Source organism: Giraffa tippelskirchi, chromosome 5 (assembly GCF_054371585.1).
Source record: "Giraffa tippelskirchi isolate mGirTip1 chromosome 5, T2T-mGirTip1v1.2.pri, whole genome shotgun sequence".
NCBI lineage: Eukaryota > Metazoa > Chordata > Mammalia > Artiodactyla > Giraffidae > Giraffa > Giraffa tippelskirchi.
The window spans coordinates 73,519,472-73,529,099 of NC_137279.1; the positions used below are offsets into that span (position 1 = coordinate 73,519,472).

General features: G+C 46.4%; 1 pseudogene; it reads right to left on the reverse strand.

The window, feature by feature from the left end:
- Positions 1-8,764: 8,764 nt before the first annotated feature.
- Positions 8,765-9,628, reverse strand: LOC145506807 (nucleophosmin-like; annotated as a pseudogene).

The following is a 9,628-nucleotide window of genomic DNA, read 5'->3' on the forward strand; positions in this document are numbered from 1 at the left end:
ATCGTTTTTGCTTTGGCTCCATCCCATCATTCTTTCTGGAGTTATTTCTCCACTGATCTCCAGTAGCATATTGGGCACCTACTGACCTGGGGAGTTCATCTTTCAGTGTCCTATCCTTTTGCCTTTTCATACTGTTCATGGGGTTCTCAAGGCAAGAATACTGAAGTGGTTTGCCATGCCCTTCTCCAGTGGACCACAATCTGTCAGACCTCTCCACCATGACCCATCCGTCTTGGGTGGCCCCACACGGCATGGCTTAGTTTCATTGAGATAGACAAGGCTGTGGTCCGTGTGATCAGATTAGATAGTTTTCTGTAGTTTTAGTTTTAGTATGTCTGCCCTCTGATGTCCTCTCGCAACACTTACCATCTTACCTGGGTTTCTCTTACTTTGGGCCTTGGATAATTCCTCTTGCCGCCGCCACCGCCGCCGCCGGCCCCAGCCCCCGGCCTGGCCTAGCCCCTCTCGGCTGCCGCCCCCGGCCCCCGGCCCCCGGCCCGGCCTAGGTCCTGTCAGCCGCTGCTCCCGGCCGCCGGCCCTGCCTAGCCCCTTCGGCCGCCGCCCCCAGCTGCCGGCCCCCGGCCCGGCCTAGCCCCTCTCAGCTGCCACCCCCGGCCCCCGGGCCCCGGCCCGGCCCAGGCCCTCTCGGCCGCCGCCCCCAGCTCCTGGCCCCCGGCCCGGCCTAGCCCCTGTCGGCCGCCGCCCCAGGCCCCCGGCCTGGCCTAGCATCACTACGAACAAAGCTAGTGGAGGTGATGGAATTCCAGTTGAGCTATTTCAAATCCTCAAAGGTGATGCTGTGAAAGTGCTGCACTCGATATGCCAGCAAATTTGGAAAACTCAGCAGTGGCCACAGGACTGGAAAAGGTCAGTTTTCGTTCCAATCCCAAAGAAAGGCAATGCCAAAGAATGCTCAAACTATCGCACAATTGCACTCATCTCACATGCTAGTAAAGTAAAGCTCCAAGCCTCCCAAAATTCTCCAAGCCAGGCTTCAGCAATACGTGAACCGTGAACTTCCAGATGTTCAAGCTGGTTTTAGAAAAGGCAGAGGAACCAGAGATCAAATTGCCAATATCCACTGGATCATCGAAAAAGCAAGAGAGTTCCGGAAAAACATCTATTTCTGCTTTATTGACTATGCCAAAGCCTTTGACTGTGTGGATCACAATAAACTGTGGAAAATTCTTAAAGAGATGGGAATACCAAACCATCTGACCTGTCTCTTGAGAAACCTGTATGCAGGTCAGGAAGCAACAGTTAGAACTGGACATGGAACAACAGACTGGTTCCAAATAGGAAAAGGAGTACGTCAAGGCTGTATATTGTCACTCTGCTTATTTAACTTCTATGCAGAGTACATCATGAGAAACGCTGGGCTGGAAGAAACACAAGCTGGAATCAAGATTGCCGGGAGAAATATCAATAACCTCAGATATGCGGATGACACCACCCTTATGGCAGAAAGTGAAGAACTAAAGAGCCTCTTGATGAAGGTGAAGGAGGAGAGTGAAAAAGTTGGCTTAAAGCTCAACATTCAGAAAACTAAGATCATGGCATCTGGTCCCATCACTCCGTGGGAAATAGTTGGGGAAACAGTGGAAACAGTGTCAGACTTTACTTTTTTGGGCTCCAGAATCACTGCTGATGGTGACTGCAGCCATGAAATTAAAAGACACTTACTCCTTGGAAGGAAGGTTATGGCCAACCTAGATAGCATGTTTAAAAGCAGAGACATTACTTTGCCAACAAAAGTCCGTCTAGTCAAGGCTATGGTTTTTCCAGTGGTCATGTATGGATGTGAGAGTTGGACGGTGAAGAAAGCTGAGCACCGAAGAATTGATGCTTTTGAACTGTGGTGTTGGAGAAGACTCTTGAGAGTCCCTTGGACTGCAAGGAGATCCAATCAATCCATCCTAAAAGAGATCAATCCTGGGTGTTCATTGGAAGGTCTGATGTTGAAGCTGAAGCTCCAATACTTTGGCCACCTCATGCGAAGGGTTGACTCATTGGAAAAGACCCTAATGCTGGGTAGGATTGGGGGCGGGAGGAGAAGGGGATGACAGAGGATGAGATGGTTGGATGGCATCACTGACTCGATGAACATGGGTTTGGGTAGACTCCGGGAGTTGGTGATGGACAGGGAGGCCTGGCGTGCTGCAATTCATGGGGTCGCAGAGAGTCGGACACGACTGAGCGACTGAACTGAACTGAACTGAGGAGATAGAGGAGCAGCCTGTGAAACACTGAGCCTACGTCAGAGTTCTGCGTGTAGTAGAGAACGTGGGGCATGGAGGAATTCTGGTTTAGAAGCCTCCATGTGGGCTAGGCTGAGATCCTTCCTTGGTGGCAGCAGGACTGTGCCCATCTGGGGTCTGTAGAGCAGAACACAGGCTGGGAGTAAGTTGTTCCCTTTGAAGTTTTCACTTCTCAGTCTTGGGAGTTGGGAGTGTCAGGGTGGAGAGGAGCTGATTAATTAAACAACCCTCGCCCTTTGCTGTGACAGGCCTTCAAGGCTTGGAGCAATCTAACTAAACTCATCTTGCACCAATTACTCTAGTCAAGGCAGGACTAGAAGGGTGGATGGTTGATCTATGAAATAACGTCCAGCTTAAGTCCAATCCAAAGAAAGAGACAGAGAGAGAGAGTCTGTTCCCATACCAACCTTTCTAACACTTGTCCTTGGAAGAGTTTTTGCTAGAATTGGTATTAAACAAACATTTAAAGAACGTGACATGTTGTATTTTAGGCTTCAAGTTGGGGACAAAGGAGCCATGGATTCTGCCCTCAGAAAGCCTTCCAATGTAGGAGATGTAAGCAGATAGGTTAGAGAGGGTCCCTGGAGAAAGAGAACCAAGGATGGCTTTGGTAAACGTACAAGAACCCTCTTTGGCCTAAGCCATTTTGTCATCTAAGTCTGCTTGACATTGAGCTGGTCTCAATAATTAACGACTTTAAAGGAGAGAATGCAGAAACAAAAACAGAGAAATCAAGAAACAAGAGTGCAACCTTGGGTCAGGGTCCTCATTCATCAAGAGATGTACATAATAACATATCTTTGAGTTCTTCATGCACTAAGGCCCCCTCCCAAGTGGAGAATGGAAAGATAATGTTGATCCTCGACTTCAATCAACCAAACTTGGACTCTGTCAAACTTGGCCCCAATTTTATGCTGAATTCTCCTCTGCTCAAACCCCGTCATGAGTATGCAATATACCCTTAGCTTAAAACTTCCTCAATTTTGCTGTTTTGGGGGATACTCCTTCAGGAAAGATCCCCAACGTTTTCCTTATTTGCTGCAAGTAAAAAAAATGCTTCTTTCCCCAGATTTTTGGTTTGGATATGTCTACCGGCTCAAAGAGCTTCCCTGGTGGCTCAGACGGGTAAAGAGTCTGCCTGCAATGGAGGAGACCCAGGTTCGATCCCTAGGTCAGGAAGATTCCCCTGGAAAATGAAACGGCAACCTACTATAGTATTCTTGTCTGGGAAATCCCGTGGATGGAGGAACCTGGCGGGCTACAGTCCATGAGGGTCACAAAGAGTCAGACTCGACTGAGCGACTAACACTAACACTGGCTCAACATTCACCAAGAAGGGAACCTGGTTTTCAGGTAACAGAGGCAGAGCAAACAGACGAACAGTGCCCAGAAAGAGAACAGCAGAGGGGCACAGGACAGACAAGCGTGTCACTGCTGAAGGGTAAGGAACAGAGCGCTGGCCGCGCTGATCAGAGGAGCTGACTGACAGCAGAGGACTGAGCTCCATTTTTGAAGGATGAAGAACTTAACGTGAAAAGCAAGGGGAAAAGGAGTCTAACAGGTTTGAATTTAGAAGGGAGGAAGGAAACAGTGTAAGAACTCCTTGTCCTGAAGAGAAACTGTGAGTCCAGTTAGCCACCTGAACCCCGGTCATGCCCAGACAGGAAGTCCTGCGCAAGTGCGTCCCGTCAGCCTGACCCAGCGTTTTCTCTGGCCTGGAGCCAGGCCACTCTCTTCCTCCTGTTTCACCGCATTCACAGGCTCTTGGAAGGCCTCCCACCTCTGGAAGGGTCCAGGCAGGAAGGCAACCACGAGCCAATATTTAGCTCAGGAGACAAAAGGCCTTTTGATGGGACCTTGGCCTTGTGGCAGACTTTTTCCTCTCTGCAAATAAATTTGGATTCCATGCAGGGAAAGCAGGAGCGGGAAGTGCTGGTTAGTGAGGGACCCCTTGTCCTTGAAGATGGGTGTGACTGTGGCATGGGGTGCAGTTTGAACCCTGGCCTGGCTATCAAGTTTCCATTGATGCCCTTGATAAGGTCCTTCTCATACCCAGGAATTTTGTACCTGCTCTGACAGAGATGGGGCTGGGGCCAGGGAACCATGTGGAGAGAGAACAGGACTTGTATCCACACAGGGGGTCCCAAAGTACAGTCCCTGATTTAGGAGCTACCCGCAGGTTAGAGACCCTGAGCTTGCATTTCTAGAGGCCTATCTCTTACCATGAAGGGCTAATTCCTTGGTCAACCTCAGTTATAGCAGTTTTCCAAGGCAAAATGTAGAAAAGTATACTAAGTAGTTGCATGGGTCTACAGGGAAATGTACTAAGTGAGGGAAGTTGGCTTGGGAAATGAGGCCCAATGTCTTGGGGGAGGTGAGGAGCCAACCACCCAGGGGGGCTGGTAGGGGAGGATATGGTAATGAGGGGACCAGAGAAAGGGGTCCTGGACCAGCCCCAGGGGTGGTGCCTACTAGACCTACCCCTCTATTCTAGAATCACCCTCCCTGACACACTTCTTAATCCTTCCACAAGTTTCAGAATCATCCTCCCTTCCTCTCATAAGTTCCTCATCCCCTTGGGAAGTTTTTCTTGGGATAGATAGAAGACCCTTTTCTGAACTGTGTCCATTTACTATAAGAAGTGCATTGTGGAAGAAGACCATTTATGCCCTTTTAGAAGAGGTGGCAAGAATACACAGAAGAACTGTACAAAAAAGATCTTAACGACCCAGATAATCACGATGGTGTAATCACTCACCTAGAGCCAGACATCCTAGAATGTGAAGTCAAGTGGGCCTTAGGAAGCATCACTACGAACAAAGCTAGTGGAGGTGATGGAATTCCAGTTGAGCTATCTCAAATCCTGAAAGATGATGCTGTGAAAGTGCTGCACTCGATATGCCAGCAAATATGGAAAACTCAGCAGTGGCCACAGGACTGGAAATGGTCAGTTTTCATTCCACTTGCAAAGAAAGGCAATGCCAAAGAATGCTCAAACTACTGCACAATTGCACTCATCTCACACGCTAGTGAAGTAATGCTCAAAATTCTCCAAGCCAGGCTTCAGCAATACGTGAACTATGAACTTCCAGATGTTCAAGCTGGTTTTAGAAAAGGCAGAGGAACCAGAGATCAAATTGCCAACATCCATTGGATCATCAAAAAAGCAAGAGAGTTCCAGAAAAATATCTATTACTGCTTTATTGACTATGCCAAAGCCTTTGACCGTGTGGATCACAATAAACTGGAAAATTCTGAAAGAGATGGGAATACCAGACCACCTGACCTGCCTCTTGAGGAATCTGTATACAGGTCAGGAAGCAAAGGTTAGAACTGGCCATGGAACAACAGACTGGTTCCAAATAGGAAAAGGAGTACGTCAAGGCTGTATATTGTCACCCTGCTTATTTAACTTCTATGCAGAGTACATCATGAGAAATGCTGGACTGGAAGAAGCACAAGCTGGAATCAAGATTGCTGGGAGAAATATCAATAACCTCATATATGCAGATGACACCACCCTTATGGCAGAAAGTGAAGAAGAACTAAAGAGCCTCTTGATGAAAGTGAAAGAGGAGAGTGAAAAAGTTGGCTTAAAGCTCAACATTCAGAAAACTAAGATCATGGCATGTGGTCCCATCACTTCATGGGAAATATATGGGGAAACAGTGGAAACAGTGTCAGACTTTATTTTTTGGGCTCCAAAATCACTGCAGATGGTGATTGCAGCCATGAAATTAAAAGACGCTTACTCTTTGGAAGGAAAGTTATGACCAACCTAGATAGCCTGTTAAAAAGCAAAGACATTACTTTGTCAACAAAGGTCTGTCTAGGCAAGGCTATGGTTTTTCCAGTAGTCATGTATGGATGTTAGAGTTGGACTGTGAAGAAAACTGAGTGCCATAGAATTGATGCTTTTGAACTGTGGTGTTGGAGAAGACTCTTGAGAGTCCTTTGGACTGCAAGGAGATCCAACTAGTCCATCCTAAAGGAGATCAGTCCTGCGTGTTCATTGGAAGGACTGATGTTGAAGCTGAAACTCCAATACTTTGGCCACCTCATGTGAAGAGTTGATTCATTGGAAAAGACCCTGATGCTGAGAAGGATTGGGGGAAGGAGGAGAAGGGGACGACAGAGGATGAGATGGCTGGATGGCATCACCGACTCAATGGACATGAGTTTGCGTAAACTCCGGGAGTTGGTGATGGACAGGGAGGCCTGGCGTGCTGCAATTCATGGGATCGCAAAGAGTCAGACACAACTGAGCGACTGAACTGAACTGACCTTAGGGAAGGAAAGTGGAATGTTTTATAGGGTTTCAGCAGGAGGGATCAGCTGAAGATCAGCTAGTTTCAGGAATAGTTGATCAAGAATAGTTTTCAAAAGAAGGAGAAACTGTGCTTCCAGATTAACACCTCCGGTTTGGGCCATTTGGATTTCATCAAGAGAAGTGCAGAGGAGGGACTTCCCTGGTGGTCCAGTGGTTAAGAATCCACCTGCCAGTGCTGGAGACGCAGGAGATTCAGATTCAGTCTCTGGGTGGGGAAGATCCCCTAGAAGAGGAAATGGTAACCCACTCCAGTACTCTTGTCTAGAGAATCCCATGGATAGAGGAGTCTGGCAGGCTAGGTTGTTTGGGTATCCAAACTTGTGATTAGAGGGTTGGAACTGAGAGGGTAGCAGGTAGGAAGGCCAAAGATCCCCAAGCAGTAGGAGGAAATAATCTGCAAATGGCAGACTTTTTTCCCCCCTTCTCTGTTGATGAAACCGGTTCTGCCTAAGACTAACCTTTTTTTCTTTTCTCAACCCTTGGGCTGATAATGGCTCAACAAACCAGTATTCATGTCAACTGTTTTATGGCCGGGGGTGGGGGGAGGGGGAGGGGGATGACACACCTTGTGCCATCCTATCTCAAAAATGCAAATTGTGGGAGAAGGGCCTGGTGAAACTCCCTCAGCCTAGAGGTATCTCTCTTATCTGATTAGCAGCTCAACAACAAACATAAAACACCTTGCTAAAAACTAGCAAGTGGGCACCCTTTCTGTCCCCTTCTGATGTCTATGTCAGAAGCTTTCCCTATCTCTATTATACTTTAATAAAACTTTGCTACACAGAAAGCTCCAAGTAGTCAAGCCTCTGACCCCAGATTGAAATCCTCTCCTCTGGAGGTCACAAATCCTGGTGTAACACACGGCTGGCAGCAACCATTCAGAGCTTTCAGTATCGCCACCACCTCCCCTACCCCCAGCCCTTGGAGAGGGAAGAGAGGTTGGAGATTGAGTTCAAACACCAATGGCAAATGAATTAATCAAGCAGGACTATGCAATGAAATCTCCATAAAAGCCCCCAAAAGGATGGGGTTTGGAGAGCTTCCACATTGGTGAACTCATGGAAATTAGTGGAGAGTGTTGGCCTAGAGGGGACATGGAAGCTTGTGCCCTTTCCTCACGTGTTACTGTGTGCGTCTCTTCCATCTGGCAGTTCATGCATTATATCCTTTTATAATAACCAGGAATCTAGTAAGTAAAATGTTTCTCTGAGTTCTGTGAGCTGGTCTAGTAAATTAATCAGAACCCAAGAAAGCAGTTGCTGTAACCTCAAGGAAGGGGTCATAGGAAGCTCCAATTTTATAGCCAGTGGGTAAGAAAAACCTGGACTTGTGAATGGCATCTGAAGTGGCATAACAGTCTTATAGGACTGAGCCTTTAACTTCTGAAATCTGACGCCATCTCCAAATTGTTGTTGTTGTTCAGTCGCTAAGTTGTGTCTGATTTTTCACGACTTCATGAACTGCAGCACACCAGGCTTCTCTATACTCCTCTGCCACCCCCTTCTCCATTTGCTTTCAACCTTTCCCAGCATCAGGGTCTTTTTCAATGAGTCGGTTCTTTGCATCAGGTGGCCAAAATATGAGTTTCAGCTCCAGGTAGATAGTTTCAAAACTGAATTGACTACTGGTAACTCAGCTGATGTCCAAGATTTCTTGGTGGTGTGTGGACTCCTACCCCCAAGTTACTTAACTCAGCTTTGACTGCTCACTACTCAAAAGCAAATACTTTTGAGAAACAAGTGAGTGCTGGTAGAAATGAAAAGTTTGCTGGTAGGGAAGGAAAGAGGCTGGCAACTGGGGAGAAGGTGGACTTGTGTCCAAAAACCAACTCTGAAGATTCTGCTCAACTGTGAACGTTTTTATTTTTTTAAATACTGAGTTTATTTCACATGTATATTTTTGTCTCCCCACCATTTCCATCCATCTGACCACCACTACTACTATTCCTATCATAACATTCCATATATACTTAAAATCAAGCAAAGGGTGGAGTTCCATCTTTAAAAACTAAACAGGCATTTTGGACAACGCATTCTTGGCAATGGAACATGGACAACATTTATCAGACGCGGTAGGGAAGTTCTCACTCTGCATTACAAAAAGGACAGCCAGATATCAACTGTTACAGAAAATAAATAAGACGGAAAATTTTTCACAAACTGTTTAAACTATTTTCTTAAAGAGACTTCCTCCACTGCCAGAGATCTTGAATAGCCTCCTGGTCAATCATCTGGGAACAATTCTTCACATAATTGATAAACTTGGCTTCCACTTTGGGAAAGGAACCACCTTTTTCTATTATTGCTTGTATTTTTGCTTTAATGTCTTCTACAGAGCTAGGTCCTTTTGGTGTTTTAGGTGTTTTTTCCTGTTTTTTGAAGGATTCTTGACCTTTTGATCTTGGTGTTGACAGTTTTGAGTCTTTTCCATTTTGGTTCCATTTTTTGTGCATTTTTGGCTGGAGTATCTCATACAGATTTCTTTACTGGAGCTTTTTCTTCAACTTCCTCATCAAAATCGTCATCATCATCTTCTTCATCATCATCGTCATCATCTTCATCTTCATCAGCAGCAATCTTTACTTTTTTTCTGGGGAAACTTGCTACCACTTCCAGGGACAGAACGCTTTCCAGATATACTTAGGAGTTTCACATCCTCCTCCTCTTCATCTTCTGACTCTGCATCTTCCTCCACTAAGTGCTGTCCTCTGACATGCACAGGCCCTGAACAACACTTCAACCGTAAGACCACAGGTGGTGTAATTTCAAAGCCCCAAGAGAAACTGCTGGCTCTACAGACATTTTCAAAGTTGCCAGTGTTACTTTCATTGGACTGCCTTCAAATTCATCATCTCTGCTTCAACAGTGTGTAACTCATCCTTTGTTCCAGCCCCTGAACTGACTGTTCTTAAAGATAACTGGTGCTCATTTTCATCATTATCCACCTTGAAGAGATAATCTCTGTCAGCCTTTAGTTCACAACCGAAAAGATAGTGCCGGGGCCTCAAGGGGCTCATGTCCATGCCCCTTGAATCCTCCAT